We start from the raw sequence: 14,078 nt of genomic DNA, 5'->3' as shown, positions 1-14,078 counted from the left end.
TGCTGGATTGACTGTTTATCATCATCTGTGTTTTATATTAGTCTTTGTTTTAAAGTCTATTTTCCCATGGGGTGCCTGGGTGGCTCATTAGGTTAAGCGTCCGACTTTGGCTCAGGTCATGATCTTACGGTTCATGAGTTCAAGCCCCACGTCAAGCTCTTTGATGATAGCTTGGATACTGGAGCCACCTTTATATTCTGGGTCTCCCTCTCTCTCTCTGCCCCTCCCCCAATCATGCTCGTTTGCTCACTCTCTCTTTCTCTCTCAAAAATAAACATTAAAAAAATTAAAGTCTGTTTTCCCTGATATAAGTATAGCTACCTCAGTTTGCTTTTTTGTGTTTTCATTTGGATGACAAATCATTTTCCATCCCTTCATTTTCAGTTTTTGTGTGTCCTTAAATCTGAGATCAGTCTCTTGTAGCAGCATATAGATGTGTCTTTTTTTTTTCAGCAACTTTGTTTTTTTATTAGAGCATTTAGTCCATTTAAATTTAAAATAATTATAGATAGGTATGTACTTATTGTCATTTTGTTCATTGTTCTCTGTCTATTTGTAGTTCATCCCTGTTCCTTTCTTAGTCTCTTGCTTTTTTTCCCTTGTGCTTTGATGCCTTTCTTTGGGGGCTGCATTTAGATTCCATTCCATTTAGATTTCCATTTTCTTTTGTGTATCTACTATAGGCTCTTGCTTTCTGATTACCATGAGGCTTATATGTATCAGTCTGTCTCAATAGATATATTATAGATAAATAAATAGGTAGATAGATAGGTAGGTACAGACTGTATGTATATAGTTAGAGATAGATATAGATAGATAGATAGATAGATAGATAGATAGATAGATACAGACTGGTATGTATATACTTAAGTGGATAGAAAGTTAAATTTGAACACATTGTACCATTTTTACTTCCTTCTCAGATGTTTTATGTTTTTGATGTCACATTTTACAGTTTTTACTTTCTGTGTTCCCTAACAAATTGTCATAGTTATAGTTATGTTTACTACTTTTGTCTTTTAACATTTATGCTAATTTTGAGACTAGCCTACTACCTTTACTATATATTTACCTTCACCAGTGAGATTTTTACTTTTATTTGTTTTCTTGTTAGTAAATAGTGGCCTTTCATTTTCAACTTAAAAATTCCCTTTAACATTTCCTGTAAGACAAGTAGTGGTGGTGAACTCTATTAGTTTTTTGTTGTCTGGAAAACTCTTTGTCTCCTTCAATTATGAGTGATATTCTTACTAGATAGTAAGAAACACAAAGATAGAGTACTCTTGGTTGGAAGTTTTTTGTCTCCCCCAGTACTTTGATAAATCCCTTTGGGCTTGCAAAGTTTTTGCTAAAAATCTGCTGATGGTCTTATAGGGATTCCCTTGTTTTCCACTTGTATCTTTAAAATTCTCTCTTTCTCTTTAACTTTTGACTTTATTTATAATGCACCCTAGTATGGATATCTTTGTATTAATCTTATTTGTAACTCTCTGTGCTTCCAGTATTTGGATGCCTGTTTCCTTCCCCAGGTTAAGAAAGTTTTCAGCCTTTTTTTCTTCATATAAGTTTTCTGTCTCTCTTCTCTCCTTGTGGGACCCTTATACTGTGAATATTGTTATGCTTGGTGTTGTCCAATAGGTCCCTCAAGCTATGTTTACTTTTTAAAATTCTTTTTTCTTTTTGTTGCTCTGTCTGTGTGAATTCCACTGTACTGTCTTCCAGGTCATTCATCCTTTCTCCTGCTTTGCTAGGCTGCTGCTGAACCCCTCTAGTGTATTTTTTCAGTTTAGTTATTGTATTATTCAGCTCATGACTTCTGTCTGGTATTTTTAAATATTTTCTGTCACTTTGTTGAAGTTCTTTCTGTGTACATCCATTATTCTCCCAGAGATCAGTGAGCATCTTTATGACCATTACTTTGGACTCTTATCTCTGTTTCATTAAGTTTTGTGTGTGTATTGGGGAAGTGTTTATCTTGTTCTTTCCTTTGGGACATATTCCTCTGTTTCCTCATTTTTCTGTATTGTCTGTGTTTGTTTCCATATATTAGGCTGAACAGTTATCTCTCCCAGTCTTAATCAAGTGCTCACAGGAAGACTGGGGGAGTGTTTCAATCTGCTGTCTGTGCAGTGCCCTGAGGGGTAGCAGACTGCGAAGAACATTCTCTTTGATTGCTTCAGTTCCATGGGTCCCAGAAACACTAGTACCCTTGGCAACCAGAGTCAGGCATTCAAGGAGCATTCCATGTTTGAACTGTATGTACCAACTGGCTTTGGCAGAATCATTGGAGAGCACCAGGCTGACAGCACACTTGCCTGCTGGTTTTAGCAAAGGAAGATCATGGAGGAGCACAGGGGAAGGGCAAGTGGTGCTAGTAATGTAGAGGTACGGTACAAAAAATGGTACCCATCAGCACCAGTGTTAACAAGGTGGAATTTGGGGAGCCTGGGTGGCTGAGTCAGTTAAGTGGCCGACTTCAGCTCAGTCATGATCTCACGGTTGGTGAGTTCAAGGCCTGCATCAGGCTCTGTGCTGACAGCTCAGAGCCTGGAGCCTGCTTTGGATTCTGTATCTGTGTCTCCCCTCTCTCTGCCTCTCCACTGCTCATCCTCTATCACTCTCTCAAAAATAAATAAACATTTAAAAATTAAACTATAAAACAAGGTAAAATGAGAATGAAAAAATGATGCCCACTGGCACCTCTATTCTTGGAGACAGTTCCAACAGGACTCTGCCCCTTTGGCAGATCCTTTAAGATTAGTCAACAAATCTCCTTCACATATGATACAAGCACTTTTCAACCCATTGCTTTTGTTCCATGTCCTGGGGTGAATTAGTCTGTGCATGAGCTCTTTCAAAGCAGAGTCTCTGTTTCCTATAGCCCTTTAAGTCTCCTGGATGTAAGCTCCATTGGTTTTCAAAGCCAGTTTTGGGTATCTTCTCTCCAGTGCAGGTCCCAAGGGTTAGAATGCCTGATGTAGGAATCAAACTCCTTGTTCTACAGGGATACACTCCATATTTGTGATATCCTTCCTGCTTACGGGTCACCACACCAGAGGTAGAGTTTTTGGTGAAACCACGTCCCTTACTCTGCTACTCATCTTGATGTGGCCTTTTTATCCTTTGGTGTGAAGGAGCTGTTCAGCTACTTTTCAGGTCTTTTTAAGAAAGAATTTTTCTCTATGTAGTTGTACATTGGTGTGTCCATGGAAGGAGGTGAGTTCAGTCTTTCTATACCACCATCTTGAATTGCCTTCTTATTTTTATTGGCTAAAACGATAATCACGATTTTTAATTGAGAAAAATAATTATAGAATTAGTACAGTATGATCCCTTAAAAATATACATAGGAAGGGGCGCCTGTGTGGCTCAGTCGGTTAAGCATCCAACTTCGACTCAGGTCATGATCTCATTGTTTGTGTGTTCCAGCCTCCCTCTGGGCTCTGTGCTCAGACCCTGGAGCCTGCTTCGAATTCTGTCACTCCCTCTCTCTCTGTTCCTCTCCTGCTTTCATGCTCTCTCTCTCTCTCTTTCAAAAATAAATAAACATTAAATATATATATATATATATATATATATATATATATATATATACATACATAGGAAAATCCTGCAAGACATATAGCAAGACATTACTAGTAATGGTCTCTAAATGGTTTTTATTGAGGCATCTGGGTAGCTGAGTCAGTTAAGCGGCCAAATTCGAGTCAGGTCATTATCTGACCTTTCAGAGTTAGAGCTCTGCATTGGGTTCTGTGCTGACATCTCAGAGTCTGGAGCCTGTTTCAAATTCTATGTCTCCCTCTCTCTCTCTGCCCTTCCCCTACTCATGCTTGCTCTCTCTCTCTCTCTCTCTCAAAAATAAACATTAAAAAATTTAAATGGTTGGGGCACCTGGGTGGTTGAGTCGGTTAGGTGCCTGACTTTGGCCTGGGTCATGATCTCATGGTTCGTGAGTTCGAGCCTCACATCATGCTCTGTGCTGACAGCTCAGAGCCTGGAGCCTGCTTCCGATTCTGTGTCTCCCTTTCTCTCTGCCCCTCCCCCATTCTCTCTCTCTCTCTCTCTCAAAAATAAATAAACATTAAAAAATTTAAAAAATTAAATGGTTTTTATTATGGTTCCTATTTATTCTTTTTTCTTTTCCCTTTTTCTTCTTTCTATGTTAAGATACTTCTGTCTTAAAAATGCATTCTTTCTGTAATAATATAAAATGAACACAAACTTCATTTTAGAAGAATAATGTAGTTACCAAGGTAACAATAATTCCAAAAGCATGGAATGCCACTTTGTATGACTATGTGGAAGTTGGATACTTTTCGCAAGCCTCAGTTTACTCACTGGAGAGTGTTATGCTAAGTGAATAAGTCATACAGAGAAAGACAGATACCATATGTTTTCACTTTTATGTGCATCCTGAGAAACTTAACAGAAGGCCATGGGGGAGGGGAAGGGGAAAAAAGTTACAGAGAAGGAAGGAAGAAAACACCATGAGAGACTCTTAACAACTGAGAATAAATGGAGGAGCCAAGATGGCTGAACAGTATGGAAGCTTTTTGTGTGTCTCACACCCATGAAATACAGTCAGACCAACTAAACCATCCTACACACCTAGAAAACTAAATGGAGGATCAACACAATAATCTGCACAACCTGAACCACAGAATTCAGCAGGTATGCGGTGCAGAGAGGGGAATTTGGGGAGCAAGAAGCCGCAAAAGGTAGGGAACAGCTTTTCTGGGTGGAGAGAGGACGGAGACTGGGTGGGGGAGAATACGGGAGAATACCCTCCCCAAAAGCAGCTGGAGAGAAAGTAGAAAATTGGAAACAGCCGCAGCGACTAAACTAAAAAGGGAGAAAGGAGAAAGGAGAAGGTTTAAATTCCATTATGACTGTAAACAAGGGAAGCACAAAGGCTGCAACTCCGCAGCTCTATACCTGGCGGGAAGGGTGAATCTCGAGGAACAGAGTGGGGTCTGGGAGGTTCTTGGGCCACACAGGGAAAAGTGGTTCCACTGTTGGAAGGACATTTGCTAGAGACTGTTGAAGCCACCTGATCCCAGCAGACCCCAGAAGGTGGCCACATTCGCTGATGCTGGGGCAATGTCGTTAAGGGTGAAGCCTTGTGCCAGATGTGTTGTAATTTTCCATAATCCCTGAAACACTGCTGCTACACTGTCTCATGAACTTTTTCTGGTGCAATCTGGCACCTGGCCGCAGTCTTGGGGCCCTGGCAACAACAGGGTCCAGTGGGCATTCCTGGGTGCCGCCGATATTCCACCATTGTTCATTTGGCCATTGCTCGGTGAGACCCTCCTGCAGAGGGGCAGAGATTCTGAAGCGGCAGTCCTTTGGAAGTAAGGGGCCAGGGAAAACAGCTGCATCTGAAACAAAACTCAGGAGAGAGGTACTGCCTGGGGCCTGGTCATGGAAGTGAAAAAGTGGGTAGTGGACGAGAGCTGAAGACAGAGGACAGGTTCGCGATTGCTGATCTGGGAGAACAGACTGGGTAGCTGGATGGCACCATTTTTACTGATCCTGCTCATGTGCATACGCACCTATAAGCCCCACAAAATCTACCCCAGGAGGCCAGCAGCAACATCTAGTGGAGAGCGGAGCTGTTACAGTTAGCCCCGCCCAACTACGCCAAATTTGCTCTTCAAGAACACAAGCCTCACTGTTGGCTTAATATATGGACTATAAAGAGCCACATAGACTGACTTCTAGCGGAAAACAAAATAATTTAAGTCCTACTTCAATCTGTTAGCAGGTTCATCTATTCAGTTTTTTTCTTTTTTTTCTTTTTTCTTTTTCTCTTTTACAATTATTTTTCTTGAATACAGAAAGAGAAAAAAATTCATTTTTATTTTCATTATTAAAATATCTTTCTTTAATTTTTATTACTATACTTTTTACTGTTGTGTAAATTTTTTCAAATTCTACTTTACTTCCACCATTTTATTTTAGTCTACTTAAGTTTATTCACCTTTTCAAATTTTCAATTTCCTTTTGTTCTTTTTCTTTTTTTCTCTTTTTCATTTCTTTTTTTTTCCTGAATGCAGAAAGAGAAAAACTTGATTTTTCCTTTCAATTTCTATTAAAAACACTTTTATTTAATTTTTATTACTATATTTTTTGCTTTTATGTAAGTTTTTTCAAATTCTATTTTACTTCCATCATTTTATTTTAGTCTACTACAGTATATTCATTCTTTCAAATATTCAGATGATTTCTTTTTCTTTTTTTCTTTTTTTAAAAATATTTTTCTCTTTTTCATTTCTTTTTTCTTAAATACAGAAAATGAAAAAATTCATATTTATTATTAATTTTTATTAAAAATATTTTTCTTTAATTTTTTCCACTATATTTTTTAATTTTTGTGTATATTTTTTCAAATTCTATTTTCCCCCGTCATCTCATTTTAGTCTACTTAAGCGTATTCATTTTTTCAAATTCTCAAATGATTTCTTTTTTTTCTCCCCCTCTTTGTTTTCCTCTAATCTGTCAAACCATTTTCAACACCCACCAAAACACACTAAGGATCTAGCATCATCTATGTATCTGTGCATGTATGTGTGTGCGTTTTTAATTTTTAACTTTAATTTTTTTAATTTCAATTTTTCTACCTCATTAATCCCTTTCCTCCCTTTAAAATGACAAAATGAGGGAATTCACCCCTAAAGAAAGAGAATGAAGAAACGACAGCCAGGGATTTAGCGAACACACTTACAAGCAAGATGTCTGAATGCTAATTTGGGTTTAAATTTTTAAAAAATAAAAAATTAAATTAAATTAAAATAAAATAAAATATTCAAAAAAATTTTTAAAAGAAAAAAAAAAGAAAACAAAGGTCACAGCTGGGGAACTGCATGTGAGAACAAATATACTAAAATGTATGATTGCTTAACATTGTGTTTGTTTCCAGTACATTGCACAGAGGTCTTGTCTATGAGGACTCCAGAGAAAATTTTCTCTCTGGTCTCAGGAACAGTTGAAAGCAATTGCGGAATGAATTTGTTTTTACATTATGAACAATGTGGATTTTGCAATAAAGCCTGTTTCCGGTTTTTATATTAAAAAAAAAAATCAGTGAATAGAAGGCAAAGCCTAACAATCACACTGGCCTAAATTGCCTCAATTTTTATTCTGTCAAATCAGAGAAAGATATAATTCTCAACATGTTAAGAGGTACTGGTTAGTTAGTCCTGTCTTTATTATGCATTGTTATCTAAGTAGAATATGCCTGCATAACATTTCCATTAAATTATTTGTAAAATTCCAGACTTCCACTCGGTGTACTATGATCAATAGGTTAATGAAAGAACATTCACAATTGTTTACTGATACTGCCAAAAAAACAAAGATAAATAGACATACTAAAATTTATAATCATGCTTTGTTTTATGGGCTCTACATTTATATGATAGTATCAATAAATATCCCTCTGTAGGTATAATAATATCCAGAAAAAAGATTCATTAAAAAAAGGTTTTTAAAACATCCTCATTGACAGAAAATGAGACACGTATAAGTGAAAACTAATTTTATTAGAAAAATAATTGCACAGAATTCCTGTAATTGGATGGCTTTAAAAGTTACCACAGTTTCAATTACTCAAGGATTGTGATGGAATTTCACCTTGTGAAAATGCAGGAAGTTAACGAAGTTACTTATTTCTTTTAAATGGTGGCTAGCATGAATAAAAGTATTACTATGTTATTTAAATGTAATTTAAAAACATAATTTACATGAAGAAAATTGCTCTACTTCTTAATCAGAGTTACTGTGGTGGAACTGCTTTAATAAAAGTTTCTTTTTTAATATATAATTTAGCTTTCCTATTAGAAAATGAATTCTTCAATCTCCAAATTACAAACTGCCTCACACTTTTAATTTTTTTCTCTGATATTGAAGGTTGCATGAGATGGAGTGAAAAGGATGCCTCCCGATAACCTCATTGCTTTTAGTTTGCATTTCTCTCCTGCACAATTGTCAAACTTGTATCATGCTCATCCCTGATTCAAAACCATTACTATACAGTGAGACAGTGCCAAAAGAGGTGGAACTGAACATGTTCTAGGCTGCTACTCTTCCCATGGCTTCCCATTCATCAGAGGGCACCCAGCCTACCTCAGCTTCTTCCTACAAATGAAATTCCTTTCCCATCAGCAAGGAGAAGCCAAGCAGAATCAACAAGATATGCAACTTCAGGGAAAAGAAAGAAGATATGCAAACTAAACAGTCTGCATAGGTGTCATTGAATCACATCAATTGTTGATACCAATCCCTGACAGGATGAAATTGCATGCATTACTAGAATCAAAAATTACAATTCTACAAATCATTTTAGATCATAGGATCAAATGGCTGAAGGGTACCACAGAGACCATTTTGTCTTCCTTTTTAATTTTGTCATTGAGGAAACTGAGACTCAGGAAAGAAAAGTGACTTGTCCAAATTCACATGTCCCATAATTGTCTCACCCAGAGCCAGAATCCAGGTCACTTAATTTCCATCCCAGTACGTTTTCCACATCACCAATCTGGTTACAATAAAGCAGAGTGCTTCAGTGTAAACATTCCATCAGTGCATTCATCCTTAACCCCTTCAGTTCCTCAAAAATATCATTTACCTGTTACTTTTCAATGCATATTTACATTTGAATGTATTTTATAATATAAAACTTTTTCCCTGAATCTTTTATTATTTTTTTTCTATTAGCTACTACCAACCTAAGTTTTGCCAGCCTTACAGCTCCTATGTTCCCATATGTTACAGTCACCTTATCCATATGAGGCTAAATTGTTTGAATACAACACAGGACTGACCGAACTCATAAAATTCAATGACTAGTGTCAAAATTCATAGTGAGCTCTCCGTGGATATTCTTAAAAGAAACAAAAGATGACACAGCAATTCAGTTAATTAAAAATACACTTGTAATGAGTTTGAAAGAAAAATAAGCATTTTTAGACATGAGGTTGGTAAAATACAGATGCTATAGGACTGTATGCAAAATTATTTACTCCATTAAATACGACATCTTAATTCCAGCTAATAGATAAGGATACTTTTAAAAAGGTAAGGAAACCGGACATTACTTGATAAATTCTGCCTCACCAAAGTAGGACACTGCTTAGAGGATTCTATGCACCATCTTGATTTTACATATTGTGTTAATGAGTATATAAAAGGCCCATTTAAATGTTCATTTAGGTGTTTTATTTAGGATGAAAATTAGATTGTGTGCGATAAACTGCCATTGAATTATACTTACACATAAATCATCAAGATATAAAATTTTAAATACTCTTATCAGATAATGTAAGCTGAATAGTAAAAATAATGATACAATGAGAATTATCAGTTGCCCTGAATTATGCATTAAATATATCGAAACTAAATTACCATATAACACTAAGATGATTACATTTCCACTTTTTCTGCTTATTTCCTATTCCCTATCTCTATCTATAATATTTACTTTTTAAGTTGTCTGCCTATCCCATGACTCCATTTCCTATAATCTCACAATAAGGGTGGGTGCCAGCTGGTATATGTGTACCATGTACCTGATACCACAACTACCTCTGAGTCCAAGATGACTGGACATGTAGAAATATTTGATGTAAGCTGGGCTGATTTTTCTTATGGACCCTCCCCTAATCCATAGCTGATCAATGAGAGTGAACATTTACCTCAAGGTGTGCCAAACAGGTTTTTCTCCTAGTATTTTGGGCTTGTAATGAAGGGATGTGGCTAAGCCTCAGCTGTTTGGGTAAATGGAGAACATAGAAAATCAGAAACTGCAAGGAGGCTATGTTTTGGTAGTTATCCATGAGGCCAAAACTGTCCTTTCTACTTGGGTTTCCTCGAGATACTGTGTTTCTCACAATAAATTCCTTTTTCACTTAAACTAGTCTTAGTGTACCTCTGTTACTTATAACTACATACATTATAGATAAGACCTTTTTTTCTCTTTTTCCTTTTCTTCCTCTCTTTTCCTTACAAATATGCAAACACACATATACATACACTTACACATTCACACATGTACATATCAATTTAAATTATAAATAAAGAATTTTAGAATTCCATATGTTGAGCGACTTTGTGTCCCTATCCTTTGCCACATTATACCTTTATTCTTTGCATCAGCTAGAATGTCTCTTAGGGATCTATAAATATAACAGTAAGCGAGTATTGGGGATCACCTGCCCCCAAAGGATTGAAACATATTATCCAACTTCCCCTCTCTTCACTAGCTCCTCACTTAATAAAGAATTATACTTCCTGATTTAGTGTTGCTCATAAATTTAATAAAAAATATATGTATTTATTGAAATTAATAGCATCCAGTTCCAATTTAAAGATCAAATAGATACCTTGAACCTATATCTTCTTCGTTATTATAAGCAGCAATGTTGCTGTCCATCTTTAGGCTAATATGTAAACAAAACATCCTTATTCAGCTATATAATTACAAAGATGGAAGTAATATGCTCTGTTACAATCTGCATGACATGGAGACTTGCTGGGTTGGCTTATTTGTTTTTTATTACTGCAGCAATTGATTTGTAAATGATCAAATCAATATATTGTTCAATCAGCAAGAGTGGCTGAAATATAGGGCCAACTATGTTGTCATCCATGAGTATTGTTGTTGGTTTTTCCAGTGTTGTAGATTTAACTTCTGTATTTCATCATATATAATTTGAAGATATTTAACATAATATTATCTCAGAACACAATTAACTTAAAATATGGGAAAAATCCAAGGCTTTACCCCCCAAAAAAGCTAAATAGTATCCATTTTGACTTTAAAAGTATAGAGGCTATAAAAGAGAAGGGTCAGTCAATTCATAGGGGACAAAAGGACTAAAAAACATCAGTCAGTATCACTATCTACTTTCATATTTGATTTGGCATCAAATAGTTACTGAGTTACTGTGAATAATCTACAGATGTATATTTTTATATTTATTTTATTTATTTATTTATTTAATATATGAAATTTATTGTCAAATTGGTTTCCATACAACACCCAGTGCTCATCCCAAAAGATGCCCTCTTCAATACCCATCACCCACCCTCCCCTCCCTCCCAGCCCCCATCAACCCTCAGTTTGTTCTCAGTTTTTAAGAGTCTCTTATGCTTTGGCTCTCTCCCACTCTAACCTCTTTTTTTTTCCTTCCCCTCCCCCATGGGTTTCTGTTATGTTTCTCAGGATCCACATAAGAGTGAAACCATATGGTATCTGTCTTTCTCTGTATGGCTTATTTCACTTAGCATCACACTCTCCAGTTCCATCCATGTTGCTACAAAGGGCCATATTTCATTCTTTCTCATTGCCATGTAGTACTCCAATGTGTATATAAACCACAATTTCTTTGTCCATTCATCAGTTGATGGACATTTAGGCTCTTTCCATAATTTGGCTATTGTTGAGAGTGCTGCTATAAACATTGGGGTACAAGTGCCCCTATGCATCAGTACTCCTGTATCCCTTGGGTAAATTCCTAGCAGTGCTACTCCTGGGTCATAGGGTAGGTCTATTTTTAATTTTTTGAGGAACCTCCACATTGTTTTCCAGAGTGGCTGCACCAGTTTGCATTCCCACCAACAGTGCAAGAGGGTTCCCATTTCTCCACATCCTCTCTAGCATCTATAGTCTCCTGATTTGTTCATTTTAGCCACTCTGACTGGCATGAGGTGATATCTGAGTGTTGTTTTGATTTATATTTCCCTGATGAGGAGCGATGTTGAGCATCTTTTCATGGGCTTGTTGGCCATCTGGATGTCTTCTTTAGAGAAGTGTCTATTCATGTTTTCTGCCCATTTCTTCACTGGATTATTTGTTTTTCGAGTATGGAGTTTTGTGAGCTCTTTATAGGTTTTGGATACTAGCCCTTTGTCCAATATGTCATTTGCAAATACCTTTTCCCATTCCGTTGTTTGCCTTTTAGTTTTGTTGATTTTTTCCTTTGCTCTACAGATGTATATTGTAAGCTGGCTATGTGGGAAACTGTGTTGGGCTATGTGACAGATGCTAAATGTAAAAGATGTAGTTAGTACTTGTCCAAAAAGAGTTTAGAATTAGCGAAACTCTAGAAAGACATATTCAAATTAAACAATGTGAGGAAAATTTGCTAAGTGCCAAACTATCTGCCGAGATGTTTGGTATAATATAAATCCTAAAAGGGAAAAGATCATTATAGGCTCAAACAAGCAGGAACAACTTCTAGGTGAGGTATAACTTGAGTCCACCCATTCATTCAACAAATCATTACTGTGCCAAGTATTGTGTTTAACTCTGGAATTGAACTTGAAGGAACAAATAATAATTGTACTGGCATAAGGGAAAATGAATAGCATTCCTAAGAGTAAACAGTAGAAACAAAGGTACAGACAAAGGGAAATACAAATTATAACTTAGGAACATTGAATAGATTCACTTGTTTCTTAAAGGAAATCATGAGATGTATTTTTAAAAAGTTGTTTAAGGCTAGATATAGAAGATCTTGGAAGCTAGGTGTAGGAGTTTGAACTCCAACTTTAAAGGAAGTGAGAAGTCACTTGAATGGCAATGATAAGCAAAATTGTGAGTAAAAAAGACATATAGTAGTCCCCCCTTGTCCATAGTTTTGCATCCTGCAGTGTCAGTTACCTGCACTCCACTGCAGTCCAGAAGCAGAGGATTCCCTTTCTGACATATCATATTACCAGGTCACTAGTAACCTAACACTAAATCACAATGCCTATGTCATTTAGCTCACTTCATCTCATAACAGGCATTTTATCATCTCACATCATCATAAGAAGGGTGACTACACTATAATGAGATATTCACATAACTTTTATTACAGTATATTGTTCACATAACTTTTATTACAGTATATTGTTATAATTACTCTATTTGGTTATTATTATTTTTAATTTGGACAGGTTAAATAATAATAACAATAATGTATTTTCCCAGCCAGGACAATGTGTCTTTTCTAATAAGTTTAGACTCTCAAGATGTTGGAAAACCAAAAGAAAATGTGGCAATAAACTTAATAAACAGTAGGAACTAGACTGAAACACTTAATAACATTTTTTCTATCCTTTCTCTATCTAGTCTACATGACCCTGTTTCCGAGAAAACTCTTAGGGCATCACTATAGAAAAACACTTAATTCTCTTAGCCTGTAATGTGGGATAAGAAAAAAAAAAATAAACAAACACTGAGTTGCCTTAAAGTGACTACAATAAAATTTACTCTACTTTTAGTAAACATTTTAGAGTGTTTACTCTGCAAGGTACTACTCTGTATTGAAAGGAAGGAGGATAGAGGCATACAAACATGACAAAGGCACAGCCTCTGCTCTCAGAGGAGCTTGTGATAAGGTAGAGATGATCATCTATACATAAGACAAAGTACATAGGATTAGAAGAGAGGTAAAGGCAGTTCTGAAAGTTGTGAATCAAAATCCCTGTAACATGTGGAAAGATCACTTATAAACCCTGTTCCCGTGACAAGTTCCAGTCAGTACCAGTTGGCAAGCCATGTAAAATTGTAATCATCTTATCAGTTTAAAAAATTATTTAGAGGCTGTACTCTGCATTTTAAACACAGCATTTATTTCTAAATCAACTACAGCTTGAAGAAAAATGTAAATGAAGCATTTATTTTAAAACCATTTTGCATGCTGTCATGATTCATAGCATCAGACATAGTCTTGAAAGTGAAAAAAAACTTCTTAACTCACATTTTACAACTCTAATATTTCAAGCAAAAAGTTGGATAAATGTAAGAAAGAAAGAAAATTCAGTAACGTTTTGGCGGGAACATTTGGCACTCTTCCATGACTTGCCTGCTTCAAGAGCCAGAATTTGATTCAGGAGGAACTAAAAACTTCTCCATGCTGCTCTGGTGGCCCAGAAATTCTGGCTTTGGACAGCACCATCTGGACTAGTGTGAACAACAAAGTCAAACCTTCCTCGTGCATTTGCCTGACTGGACAAATCAACTTGAGAGCAAGGGTACAGGCTGCGTCTTGGGCTCTATCAGCTTTCTTCTTTCTGGTGTGGATAGC

General features: G+C 36.3%; 1 pseudogene; it reads right to left on the bottom strand.

The window, feature by feature from the left end:
* LOC106976336 (transcription factor BTF3-like) overlaps positions 1-10,435 on the bottom strand; it is a 153,517-nt pseudogene extending 143,082 nt beyond the window's left edge.
* Positions 10,436-14,078: the final 3,643 nt, after the last annotated feature.

Source organism: Acinonyx jubatus, chromosome X, assembly GCF_027475565.1.
Source record: "Acinonyx jubatus isolate Ajub_Pintada_27869175 chromosome X, VMU_Ajub_asm_v1.0, whole genome shotgun sequence".
Lineage (NCBI taxonomy): Eukaryota > Metazoa > Chordata > Mammalia > Carnivora > Felidae > Acinonyx > Acinonyx jubatus.
The sequence above is the reverse complement of the archived record's forward strand: the minus strand, read 5'-3'. Positions and strand labels throughout refer to the sequence as shown.